This window comes from Canis lupus, chromosome 5 (assembly GCF_011100685.1).
Source record: "Canis lupus familiaris isolate Mischka breed German Shepherd chromosome 5, alternate assembly UU_Cfam_GSD_1.0, whole genome shotgun sequence".
Classification (NCBI taxonomy): domain Eukaryota; kingdom Metazoa; phylum Chordata; class Mammalia; order Carnivora; family Canidae; genus Canis; species Canis lupus.
In genome coordinates, this window is record NC_049226.1 from 20733087 (window position 1) to 20747830 (window position 14744).

A 14744-nucleotide genomic window follows, 5' to 3' on the forward strand; every position below is an offset into this window, starting at 1 on the left:
CAGAAAGAACAAAGCTAAGGAAGTTATCACAACCCCACATTTCAAGGCCTATTGCAAAGCTGTAGTAATCAAAATACTATGACACCGGCACAAAAATAGACAGATATCAAAAGAATAGAGAACCCAGAAATAAACCCACTTGTATGTCAATTAACATATAACAAAGGAGGCAAGAACATAAGGAAAAAAACAGTTTCTTCAATAAATGGTGCTGGCAAACTGGACAATATGTAAAAGAACGAAACTGGACTGCTTCCTAATATCACACACAAAAATTAACTCAAAATGGACTAAAAACCTAAATGTGAGACCTGAAGCCATAAAATTCCTAAACAACAACAACAACTCTAGGCAATAATTCCTTTGATATCAACCTTTGCAACCTTTTTCTAGGCAAGTCCACTTAGGCAAAGGAAACAAAAACAAACTATTGGGACCACACAAAAAGCTTTTGTATAGCAAAGGAAACCATCACAAAAAAGAAAAGGCAACCTACTGAATGGGAAAAGATATTTGCAAATGATACAGCCAATAAAGGATTAATATCCAAAATATATAAAGAACTCTTATAACTCAATACCAAAAAAATCCAATCAAAAAATTAACAGAAGACCTGAATAGATGCTTTCCAAATATATACAACCAATAGACACATGAAAAGATGCTCAACATCATTCATCACTAGGGAAATGCAAATCAAAACCACAATGAGGTATCACCTCACACCTGTCATAATGGCTAGAATCAAAAACACAAGAAACAACAGATGTTGGCAAAACTGTGGAGAAAAATGAACCTTCATGCACTGTTGCTAAGAATGTAAATTGGTGCAGCCATTGTGGAAAACAGTATGGAAATTTCTTTAAAAATTAAAAATAGAAATACCCCATGATCCAGTAATTCTACTACTCAGAATTTACAAAAGAGAAGAAAGAAGAAGAAATAAAAAAATAAAAAGCTCTAGTTCAAAAATACATATATATTCACTCCTATATTTATTGCAGCATTATTTACAATAGCCAAGATATAGAAGCAAACCAAATGTCCATCAACAAAGGGATAAAGAAGATGTGGTATGCATATACAGTGAAATATTACTCAGGAATAAAAAAATGAGATCTTACCATTTGTAACAATATGGATAGATGTAGAGGGTATTATGCTAAGTAAAATAAGTCAGACAAATACCTCATGGTTTCACTAAAAAAACAAAACAAATGAAAAGCATAAATATATCTATAAATACAAAACAAACTGATGGTTGGGAAGTGGGGTACAAAATGGGTGAGTGAGTGAGTGAAGGGGAGTGGGAGATACAGCTTCTGGCTTTGGGATGAGTAAATCACAGGGATGAAATGTATGCTATAGGGAATATAGTCATTGGTATTATATTTGCATTGTATGGTGACAGATGATAGCACTCTTATGGTGAGCACAGCATAAGGTATAGAGTTGTGGAATCACTATGCTGTACATTTGAAACTAATGTAACATTGTCAATTACACTTCACTTAAAAAAACGTAGCTGAGAAGTTGCAAATACAAACAGATTTTTAAGAAGATGTGTAAAGAAAATTCACATAACTTGGTTGGAAGGGAAAAAACCTCAGAGCATGAATTTAACGTGGTTCTAGACTGGTGGTTCCCCTATGTGTGCAACAGAAATAAAAATAAATCCCCTCTGAACAATATACCTTCATACTATGCTTCAATCTCTAAAAATAATTTGAGGACAATGACATTCATTCAGTCAAAAATAATAGAACAGATTAAGTAAAAGGAACGAGAGCCAGCAGAAGTAAGAAAGAACAGAAAAAGATGCACAAAGACTTCATATACTGGAATTATTATCAGGCTACATTATAATAAAATTACTCTCACAGTGTTTAAAGAAATGACATACCAGTGATATTTTAAAACTGGTACCCTGGGTGGCTCAGTGGTTGAGTGTCTGCCTTTGGCTCAGGTCATGATCCCAGATTCCTGGGATGAAATTCTGCATGGGGCCCCCCACAGAGAGCCTGCTTCTCCCTCTAGGTCTCTGCCTCTCTCTGTGTGTCTCTCATGAATAAATACAATCTTTAAAAAATATTTGCAATAAATCTCTGCAAGTATGCTATGACAAGTAATAGCATATGTTTTTCAAATAAACAGAATGTCTAGGTACTTCTTGGATTAAAAACAACATATGGTTATAACCACTGATAAACATAACTAAATAAAAAATTAGTATATGAGGGAGGACAGAAGAAATGATTCAGAATATAAATCAAAATTTCAACAAGGAAAAGGATAGACAATAGGGGAATGGTAATATTTTAAATAATAATGACTGAGAATTTTCCAGAATTAATGAAAGACACCAATCTACAGATTTAAAAGCCAAACAAATCCTTAAAAAGTCTGAACAAAAAGACATCCATGCCCATGCCCAATTCCAACATAGATAAAATAAAGGACATTAGAGAGAAAAAAAAATTTATCCCTAAAAGATAGATTACTTCTACCTAAGGAGAAACAGTTACCCTGATAACCAACTCCTCAATAGCAGCAATAGCACCCAAAAGTCAAAATGTTATCTCAATATACTGAAAGGAAACAAGTGTCCATCTAAAAATCTATTCCTGGCCAAAAAAACAGTACCTTTCAAAAATGAGGGTGAAATAAAAACATTTTCACCAACAATGACTGAGAATTCACTATGAGCAGATTTTAACCAAAGAGAATTCTAAAGGATATACTTCAGGTAGAAAGAAAATAATCCCAGATAGAAGGACTGAGATTCAAGATGAAATGAAGAACTCACAACATACTGAATATGTGGGTAAATCTAAATATTGACTATATAAAACAGTAATTTTAAATGTCTCAAAAGGAATAAAAAAATAAATATGGCAACGATAACACATAAGCCAGGAAGGTGATAATAACACTATAATACCTAAAGGTGCTTCATTATTAGGAGGAGGTGAAGGATATCAACTAACATCAGACTTTAATAAATTAGGTACATGCCTAATAGTATCTTAGATAGGGATGCCTGGGTGGCTCAGTGGTTGAGCGTCTTGCCTTTGGCTCAGGGTGTGATCCCTGGCCCAGAGATCGAGTCCTGCATCAGGCTCCCTACAAGGCACCCACTTCTCCATCTCTTTCTGTGTGTCTCTCATGAATAAATAAATAAAATCTTTTTAAAAAATAGTATATCAGGTAACCACCAAAGGAATAAAAACACAGTAAGTACTTCCAAACTGGCTGAAAGAAAACATGTTTTAAATTTTAATATTCCATAATTTCAAAAAAAGGAAGAAAGGACAAGCAACAGAATAGATTGAATAAGTGGAAACTACAAAATAAGGTGGTAGACTTAAACAAAAACACAGTAATTACATTAAATTTAATGGACTGAATGCTTCAAATAAAAAAAAAGATAGTCATGCTAGATTAAAAATAAAAACCTAAGTAAAAAATATCACTTTGCAATAAGTGCATCAAAACTATAAGGAAATATGGGCACCTGGGTGGCTCAGTGGTTCAGCATCTGCCTTTGGTTCAGGTCATGATCCCAGGATCCTGGGATGGAGCCCCACATAAGGCTCCCTGCTCAGCAGAGAGCCTGCTTCTCCCTCTCCTATCACCCCCTCCTCCTTGCTCATGCACACTGTATCTCAAATAAATAACATCTTTAAAAAAAGTCAAAAAAAAAAAGTCAAAAATACCTTTAACAAACCTAACCTATCAACCGTCATAACTTAGCCTACCTTAGATGTGCTCACAACACTTACATGACCCCATGGTTAAGCAAAGTCACCTAACATGGAAGCTATTTTACAACACAGTATTGGGTATGTCATAAAACCTACTGAATACGGAAAGTAACAAACAGTATGGTTATATGGATACCAAATGTTGGTTAGTGTATTGGTTTGGTTATTTACCCTTGTGATCACATAGCTGACTAGGAGCTTCAGCTCACTGCCACTGCACAGCATCATGAGGACCATGCCATATACTGCTAGCCTAGGTAAAAATCAAAATCCAAAGTCAAGTTTCTACTGAATGTTTATCGCTTTCACACCATCATAAAGTCAAACAAATTTTAAGTAAAATCATCATAAGCCAGGGACCATCTGTATTCGATATTAAACATATGTATTTAATGCATTTTCTTCAGTATCACAAAAACTTTTTTAAGTACATATTTAAATGTTTCTAATACTCAAAGGTAATCAGTAACATAATTTAAAATAGGACCTATTTTCCAAATCACTGAAGAATATAAAAGGATATAAAATATATTCCATATAGAAAAGAAAAAGCAAGAAGCATAAAAATAGGAAGCACAAAATAGGTATGAAATATAAAAACAAATAAATCATGAAATAAATATAAGGAGTTTAACTACCCCATTAAAATAAAAAGAGCCTCCAATTGTACTACAAATTCAAATCTTACTATATGCTTCCTATAAGAAACAGGCATAAAGCAAAATAGTTTTTATAAATGGTGTAAAATAAAGAATAAAGATTTTTCAGTCCAGTGCAAAACAATGCAGTGCAGAAATAGCAACGTTAAATTCTGAAAAGCTTTTATTCCAAGCAAAAAGCATTCAACAAAACATAAATTGTCACTTTTTATAAGTTACAATCCACAATGAAAACAGTCATAAATTTTTATATGTCAAATAACTTGACATCAAACTATAAAAAGCAAAGATTATTGGAAACACAGGAAAATTGATAAACACATAATTGTGGAGCACTTAAACACCAACTCTTTGATAGATTAAGAGGAAAAATAAGAGGATTTGAGTAAAATTAATAGGATGGAATTAATAGAAATACATCAAACAATGTACCCTACTATCACCAAATATACATTCTTTTCATCTGCCCATGAAACATTTATAAAAATTGATAGTGAGCTACAGAGAAAGCTTCAATAAGTCTCTAAATGCATATATCATGTAAGCAACATTTTCTGACAATATAGAAAAACTAGGAATTAGGAACAAAATGTTTAGGGAATAAAAACTTTAAAAACATTTTTGCTAAATTAAATATCTCAAAGAGAATATCAAAATAAGGTACATGTACAAAGTTATTTATTAGTTCAATATCCTAATTAATTCAAAGCTCAACAACAGAGGCATGGTGGGAAAATATTATAATAGGGATTTCTGTTAGGCAGTTGATAGGAAGTTCTCCTAAAATTCTGAATGGCATGAAAAAAATATTAGTGGCAGGACGCCTGGGTGGCTCAGCGGTTGAGCCTCTGCCTTTAGCTCAGGGCGTGATCCTGCAGCCTAGGATCGGGTCCACATCAGGCTTCCTGCATAGAGCCTGCTTCTCCTTCTGCCTCTGCCTCTATGTGTCTCTCATGAATAAATAAAATATTTTTTTAAAAAAAGAAAAAATACTAATGGTTAAAAATGGTATTGAATTTTACATATTACATAGCATAATAATTACAGATGACGTCCATTATACATACATATATGTATGACACACAATACAGACTGAATATTCATATCCTGCAAAATTCACTATGTTCAAACCATAAGCCCCAGTGTGGCTGTATTTGGAGACAGAGCCTCAAAGGAAGTAATTAAGGTTATATGAGGTCATAATAGGGGCACTCAGATCCAATAGGATTAGTGTCCAATAAGACACCAGAAAGTTTACTCTTGTTCTTTCTTTCCCATCCCTGCATGCACAGAGTCAGGCACCAAAGAAAGATCATGTGAGAACAACAGAGAGAAGGTGGCTGTCTACAACTCAAGGGGCAGCTCTCATCAGACCCCAATCCTACTAGCACCTTGATGCTGGACTTCCCAGCCTCCAGATCTGTGAGGGAAAAAATGTGTTATTTGAGCCACCCAGCTAGTGATAGTTTGTAAAGCAATCCAAGCTAAGACAACACGGAACAAAGCCTCGAGAAAATGAAGCAAAATCTTGGGTCAGGATTTTCCTGTATTATAAAGTTATAGATGATTTCTGTATACATTTCTTTATTCTCTGTTGTGAATGTGTGTAATTTTTATAACTAAGAGTAGAAGATGGATACATAATAAACAGGAAAAAAATGACTACTGTCTACCAAGAAAAGGCTGAATTGGCCCACACACAACTGTATAAAACCGCCTTTGGGTAGTTGGCACAGCACACCTCGTCAATGAAAAACTATTCAGAAGCTAAAGACAAAAAAAAAAAAAAAAGCTGAAGACTGGAAAGCTTGGAACAAAGACTGATGATGATAGAGAATCTTCTGCTCTCCTTTGCTAGAGAAGCTTTTTGTTTTCAAAAAATATTTTATATATTTTAAATATAATTTTTAAAATACAAATATACACATACACATGTATGTATATAAGCTGCAAGGTGTTTCCATTAAATTTTTTCACTTAAACCCTAAGCCACCAGAAAGACCATTACAGCCATTTTACAGGTTAGAAAACCAAAGCTCAGAGAATTTAGGGCAATGATGCAGCTGGTCCACAAACTCTGGTGCTGTGAGGTCACATTCGGTATTCTTCCTATATCAAGTTGTATGGAAGTGTTTCTGGCTCAAAAGCAGCTTCAGAATCTTCCACTCAATGTTGGATGAAAGCTAAGATTTGATAGAGTTTCTATCCCTTACTCAACATCTCACTGGGTCACTGTCTCAATGTTGCCTAAAATGTATCTTCTAGCTGAATCCCTCAATATGATCTTCCAAATCACTAATTCTGACAATGGATTCAGGCAGGAGTTTATCTGTCACTATGTTGTTATTTTAATGAAAATATTTGATTCATAGGACTTCTACCTGATTGACGCTTGTTCAAAGCTGCCTTTTGTTTCAAGATATATCTTTAACGGCTATATCCTTTCTTTAGAGATCAGATGCATCCTAAAATATTTTCACATTGTTCTACTATTCTCATTTAATCTAATGTGAACTCATACCCCCTATGTTTTTGTTGTTGGCTAGGTCTCTGTATTAGTCTTCCTCACATGTTTTATTATTTTTGTTTGCAGGCTCACTTTCAGTGAAAGCTTTTTCTTCTTTCTCCCTTGCTTTTTTACTCTTGTTCTTACTTTCTCTCTCTCCCACTTCCAGAAAGGTTTCTGTTGCCTTCAGGTAGCCTGAGACCCCTAGAATAGAAAACATCTCCCACCAATCCATCCTGCAGTGATATTGGGGTCACAGGTCCCATCACTGCCTATCATAGTATGTGGCTCTGCCCAGAGTCTGGTTGCAAGACTGTATCTGCCTCCTTCAACTTTCCTTGGTCTGTATCACCCTGAGAAGACCTGGAAAAAATTATGGTTGAGCACATTCCAGAGAGCCATACTCCCTAGGTGTTAACTCTGAATTATTAGCTATGTAGATTAAGGCAAGAAACATCTTTCTTTGCCTTGCCTCTAAAGTGGGGATAATAATTGTCTACTTCATAGGATTGTGAGAATACATTGATCCAAGCGAAAAAAGTTTAGAACAATGCATGACACATAGCAGATGCTAAGTATTAGCTCTAATTCCAATGAGCCAACCTAAACAGTTCTTCTAACGTCCTTTCCCAGACAGGGAAACCCTACTCTAATTCAATTTCAGGTCAAACCCTAGTCCCCTCTCCTATGTGGGAGCACTGTTCATCTCTCTACCTGAAAATGAACTCCTTGCTGCCTGAACCTGCTTCTGGTCCTGGAGCCCAGCAGGTCTACAGCAGTGGCCCTGTGTATTATGTTTGTTTCTGTACCACTTGTAGACACAGTGGTTGTACCTTGTTTTTGAGTGTGGCAAGTCTTTTACATTTTCTCTTTTTATCTACTGCTGGCTGGGGAAGGTGGAAAGGGATTTGGCTCTGGCTCACATCCTGGTCATAGACTTGCAATGTCATCATTTTATTAAGGTATAATTGGCATATAACAACGTGTTAGTGCTAGGTGTACAACGTGAGGATTTGATATATGTATCAAATATTTTTTAATTTTTTATTAGAGTTCAATTTGTCAACATATCACATAACACCCAGTGCCCATCCTGCAAAGTGCCCCCCTCAGTGCCCATCACCCACTCACCCCAACCCCCCACTCACCTCCCCTTCCACTACCCCTTGTTCGTTTCCCAGAGTTAGGAGTCTCTCATGTTCTGTCTCCCTCTCTGATATTTCCCACTCATTTTCTCTCCTTTCCCCTCCATTCCCTTTCACTAACTTTTATATTCCCCAAATGAATGAGACCATATAATGTTAGTCCTTTTCCGATTGACTTATTTCACTCAGCATAATACCCTCCAGGTCCATCCACGTCGAAGCAATTGGTGGGTATTTGTCATTTCTAATGTTTGAGTAATATTCCATTGTATATAGACCACATCTACTTTATCCATTCATCTTTTGATGGACACCGAGGCTCCTTCCACAATTTGTCTATCGTGGACATTGCTGCTATAAACATTGAGGTGCAGGTGTTCCAGCGTTTCACTGCATCTGTATTTTTGGGGTAAATCCCCAGCAGCAATTGCTGGGTCGTAGGGCAGATCTACTTTTAACTCTTTGAGGAAACTCCACACAGTTTCCAGTGGCTGTACCGGTTCACATTCCCACCAACAGTGCAAGAGGGTTCCCCTTTCTCCACATCCTCTCCAACATTTGTTGTTTCCTGTCTTGTTAATCCTTCCCATTCTCACTGGTGTGAGGTGGTATCTCATTCTGGTTTTAATTTGTATTTCCCTGATGGCAAGTGATGCGGAGCATTTTCTCATGTGCTTGTTGGCCACGTGTTTGTCTTCTTTGGTGAAATTTCTGTTGATGCCTTTTGCCCATTTCATGATTGGATTGTTTGTTTCCTTGCTGTTGAGTTTAATAAGTTCTTTATAGATCTTGGATACTAGCCCTTTATCTGATAGGTCATTTGCAAATATCTTCTCCCATTCTGTAGGTTGTCTTTTAGTTTTGTTGAATGTTTCTTTGGCTGTGCAAAAGTTTCTTATCTTGATGAAATCCCAATAATTCATTTTTTCTTTTGTTTCTCTTGCCTTCGTGGATGTATCTTGAAGAAGTTGCTGTGGCCAAGTTCAAAAAGGGTGTTGCCTATCTTCTCCTCTAGGATTTTGATGGATTCTTGTCTCACATTTAGATCTTTCATCCATTTTGAGTTTATCTTTGTGTATGGTGTAGAGAATGGCCTAGTTTCATTCTTCTGCATGTGGATGTCCAATTTTCCCAGCACCATTTATTGAAGGGACTGTCTTTATTCCAGTGGATAGTCTTTCTTGCTTTGTCAAATATTATTTGACTATAAAGTTGAGGACCCATCTCTGGATTCTCTATTCTGTTCCATTGATCTATGTGTCTGTTTTTGTGCCAGTACCACACTGTCTTGATGACCACAGCTTTGTAGTACAACCTGAAACCTGGCATTGTGATGCCCCACCTATGGTTTTCTTTTTTAATATTCCCCTGGCTATTCAGGGTCTTTTCTGATTCCACACAAATCTTAAGATGATTTGTTCCAAATCTCTGAAGAAAGTCCACAGTATTTTGATAGGGATTGCATTAAATGTGTAAATTGCCCTGGGTAACATTGACATTTTCCCAATATTAATTCTTCCAATCCATGAACACGGAATATTTTTCCATCTCTTTGTGTCTTCCTCAATTTCTTTCAGAAGTGTTCTGTAGTTTTTCGGGTATAGATCCTTTACTTCTGTGGTTAGGTTTATTCCTAGGTATCTTATGCTTTTGGGTGCAATTGTAAATGGGATTGACTCCTTAATTTCTCTTTCTTCAGTCTCATTGTTAGCGTATAGAAATGCCACTGATTTCTGGGCATTGATTTTTGTATCCCGCCACACTGCCGAATTGCTGTATGAGTTCTAGCAATCTTGGGGTGGAGTCTTTTGTGTTTTCTATGTACAGTATCATGTCATCTGCAAAGAGAGAGAGTTTGACTTCTTTGCCAATTTGAAAGCCTTTTATTTCTTTTTGTTGCCTGATTGCTGAGGCTAGGACATCTAGTACTATGTCGAATAGCAGTGGTGAGACTGGACATCCCTGTCGTGTTCCTGATCTTAGGGGAAAGACTCCCAGTGTTTCCCCATTGAGAATGATATTTGCTGAGGGCTTTTCGTTATGGCTTTTAAGATGCTGAGGAATTTTATTGATTTTAGGGGGGGATCTCGGGCACTGGGGGTTATTCTGTATGTTAGTAAATTGAACACCAATAAAAAAAAAATAAGATGCTGAGGAATGTTCCCTCTATCCCTACACTCTCAAGAGTTTTGATCAGGAATGGATGCTGTGTTTTGTCAAATGCTTTCTCTGCATCTATTGAAAGCATCTATATGCTTTCTCTGCATCTATATATATATATATATATCTATTCAATATAGATCTATTGAATCTATATGGTTCTTGTTTATTCTCTTGTTGGTATGATCAATCACATTCGTTGCTTTATGAGTGTTGAACCAGCCTTGCATCCCAGGGATAAATCCCACTTGGTCATGGTTAATAATCTTCTCTCTCTCTCTTTTTTTTTTAAGTTTATTTATTTATTTATTTATTTATTTATTTATTTATTTATTTATGATATATATAGAGATTGGCAGAGACACAGGAGGAGGGAGAAGCAGGCTCCATGCCGGAGCTCGACGTGGGACTCGATCAGGGGACTCCAGGATCGCATCCTGGGCCAAAGGCAGGCGCTAAACTGCTAGGCCACCCAGGGATCCCCTAAGTAATCTTCTTAATGTATTGTTGAATCCTTTTATCAAATATTTTAACTAAACTTGTGAAAATATTTTAATTAAACTTGTGGTAATCACATGTGGTTATAATTTTTTAACTAAACTTATGGTAATCACATGTGGTTATAATTTTTTTCTTGTGCAAAGAACTTTTAATATCTACCCTCTTAGCAACTTTCAAATATATAGTATAGTATTAACTAAGTCATCATATCATACATTATATCTCCAGGACTTATTTCTCTTATAACTGGAAGTTTGTACCTTATGATCGACCACCTTTACCCATTTCACCCTCCCAACCAGCCTCTGGCAACTACCAGTCTGCTCTGTGTCTAGGAGTTCAGGATTTTTGGTTTTGTTTTTCATGGGTTTTTTTTTTAGATTTCATAATAGTGAAATCATGCTATATTTATATTTTCTGACTTATTTCACCTAGCAAAATGCTAAGGTCTATCCAAGTTGTTACAAATGGCAAGATTTTCTTTTTGTGGCTGAATAATATTCCATTATATATGCATACACGATTGCTTCTTTATCTAATCACCTGACAATGGGCACTGTGTTTCTAGGTCTCAAGTATTATAAATAATGTTGTAGTGAACACTGAGGGACAGATAGCTTTAGGACAGTGATTTCTTTTCCTTCAAATAAATATCTACAAGTAGAACTGCTAGATCACATGGTAGTTCTATTTTTAACTTTGAGGAAACTTCATACTGTTTCCATAGTTGCAGCACCATCCTGACTCTTCTTTAGACTGATGCTGGTCCCACTAACATACACTGCGCCACCCAGCAGGACATCACTCTCTCCAGTGTTAATCATCCAGAGGAGAGAAACCAAGGTTTTTCTCTTCAAATTATGGGTTCTTCCAAGCCAACAGGTTTAGCTCTGGTAGATGAGGACTGATAGAACATGAGCTTAGCTAATTAAAAATATCTCATCTTGCAGAAAAAGTTGTTTGTTTCCATTCTCTGCCTTCCTGCACCACTTCTGTCAGGTCCTACCTGAGCCCCTTCAAAGTGTCCTACAGTGTGGTGGCTCCCAAACCCGGGTACAGTTCTCTTTGTAAAAATATGATAGCCCAAGGCCCCTCCCCAAGATTTAGGAGGCCTGGAAGGAGACCCAGGACACTGATTTTTTTAAGGTCAAAATCTAAGTAGCTTACTACATACCTATTAGAATGGCTAAAATGAAGAAGACTGATTCATACCAAATGTTAGGGGGATGTGGACAACTTGCACTCACTGCTGATAGAAATGTAAGAAGTAAGTACACCCATCATCTGTAACCATTTCATATCTAGCCATGTCACACCTAGATTTTACCCAAGAGAAATGAAAATTAAAGCACAAAAAGTTACACATACTCACAGCAGCTTTCCTTATAATGGCCCCAAATTGCAAACAACCTAAATGTCCACCACCAGGTAAATGATTAAACAAATCACAGCACAGTCATGTAATGGACTCATCAAAATGCACTATTGATACACACAACAATGTGGTTGAATCTCAAAATAAATATGCTGAGCGAAGACAGACCCTACCCCCTAAAAAAAAAAAAAAAAAGGCTACACATTGCAGTATTCTGTGTATAGAAAATTCTAGAAGATGCGACTAGTCTGCATCAAGATGGTCATTGACTGCCTAGAGAGAGAATAGAGGAGAAAGAAGAGCAAGTGGGAGGTATTACACAGGGGCTCAATGAAACTCTGGGGGATGATGAATATTTTCATTATACTGATTGCGGTGATGTTTTCACAAATATATACATGTCAAACTTACCAAATTGTATATTTGAAACATGTACAGTTTATTGTATCTCAAGTTTAGAAATCTAAATGGCCTGCCAGAAAGGGATGGCTTGGTCCTGAAAAGCCATTGGACTCAGGTCACTGACCCAGATACCACCCTCTTATGCACTGCCACCAGCACCACCCATCAAGTGGCCCCAACCTCAATTGTGTGCTTTTAGCTCCACCCTGGTTATCCTCTGGTCACCCTCAGATTAATTCTTTAAGTAAAAACTGTAAGTAAATGTGGACTTAAATTGACACTTAGTATTTTTATTTTGGCTATTTCTGTTAAATCCTTTGCACAGTTAGCTGGTAACCAAGGGCTTTGGAGAAAAGAATGCATTCCATTGTGCCCGCAAGTATTTACAGACCACCAACAGGCACAGTATAGGACTAGGTACGTTGGAGTAGAGAGGCACAATGGAGGGAACCAGTAAAAATGAAAAGAACACAATCCTGCCCAATAGGTAATGTTCCACAGTGACTCAGAGCTTGGGCTCAACATTCTGACAGCTAAATAAATAGCTTGGTGGCATCAAGAAAACCACTACTTTAAATAACTACATTTTTCACTTTTCAAATAATTAGGTTGCATCAAATGGACAGATATAGTTTGACACCAAAACTTAAATTGGTGTGGTGTTCTCCATGAGCAAAGCAGGAATATTATCTTGCAGGCTTGAGTTCAGTACAGGGAATGTGAATAGGGAAACTCTAAGAGAAAGTATAGAGAGGAGTGATTGATGTAGGCAGGGAGGAAGTGGCAGAAAATAGGCATTGGGTTTTTAAATTGGAGAGGGGTATGATCAGATATACATTTTAGAAAAATAAATCTAGGAGATGGATTGGAGTTGAAATGAGACTGAGGCCCAGCAGACAATTAGGAGGCTTCTGCAATCATCCCAGACATGGCTGATGAAGCACTGACCCTCAGGGAGGAAAAATTAATCATGTGAAAGTAAAAAAACAACTTAATTTGGTTAGCCTCTCTGGATTCCTTTTAAGGAACAAATACAAAGTCGAATTTGTCTAATATTTTAGTTAAGAACAGTAACAAATTGTATTCAATAAATATGGAGATATTTTAAGAATACTTAATATTGGGAAAGGCAGCCTCATGCATGCCTTCCTCTTTTGACCCCTATCAGCCATGTAAGAATGGGCCTGGAATACTTCCTTACCAAGAGATAAAGAGTCCATGGTTTATGTTGACTTAGTGCCTTGTGTGGGATTATCTTTCCTTGTTTCAGACCCAACATATGCTCCTTTGTTCTACTTAAGCATGTGTGTCACATGGCACTTTGTCAATCCCACTCCATATATGTCCCCTGTGAGGAAGGGCCAGGGTCCTACTGCAGCACAAGGTAGGTACATGCAGGCCATCTGCCCTGTGCTGGCTACTGAAAGGAACCTGTTAGCCACTGGGGACTGATTCTAAATTCTGAAGCTGATCTTGCCCTGTATCTTTGTAAGCAGAGCATTGTTCCATCCAGTTCCAATGCCTGTGTTGGGTTTTCCTTGGTAACTCCAAAACCAAGGTTCAGTGTATAGAAGTGTTCAATGTCCATTCCTAGTGATAAGTAACAGATGCCGTCTGTTGCTTATCATCACTTTAAACCAATATTATAACCAATGAAGGAAGTCTGGGGAGGAGGAAGACTGGCTATTGCCATCAGGCAGGTAAAAGATGAGGACTTGAATCAAGACACTGAGGTTAAGATTGAAAAGGAGGATAGAGGTTTAAAAGCTATTTATGAAATAAATTTGAAAGGACTCAATATATTAAATAAGGAATATACTAACCATGTCAATCACAGTGTCTCTGTGCCAGCTTCCCTTATGAAGGTAACTGTCCAGTTTACATCATTTGGGGAAAAGTAGTCATACTTCATATCACATTAACTGGCTCCTCCTGAGGCAGGTGCGTAGAGTAGGATGAGTGCCTGTCATAAGGGAAGGCTTTCAAAAGGCTGACAAGTAACCTAGTGAGATGAGCCAAGACAGTCTGACTCTTGATCCCATGAATCAGAAACATCGAATGTAAGGAAAAGCAGGCTGTGAACAATAGGACTAGAGGCCCAAATGAGATTAAGTTGAAGCTACATGAAGGCAAAAGTCAGGTTGAAACCACAAGAGATCATAGCAAGCCAAAGGTTTGAGGATAATCTATAATGAAAAGATACAGAATGGAAGAAAAGAAGGAAGTTAACTG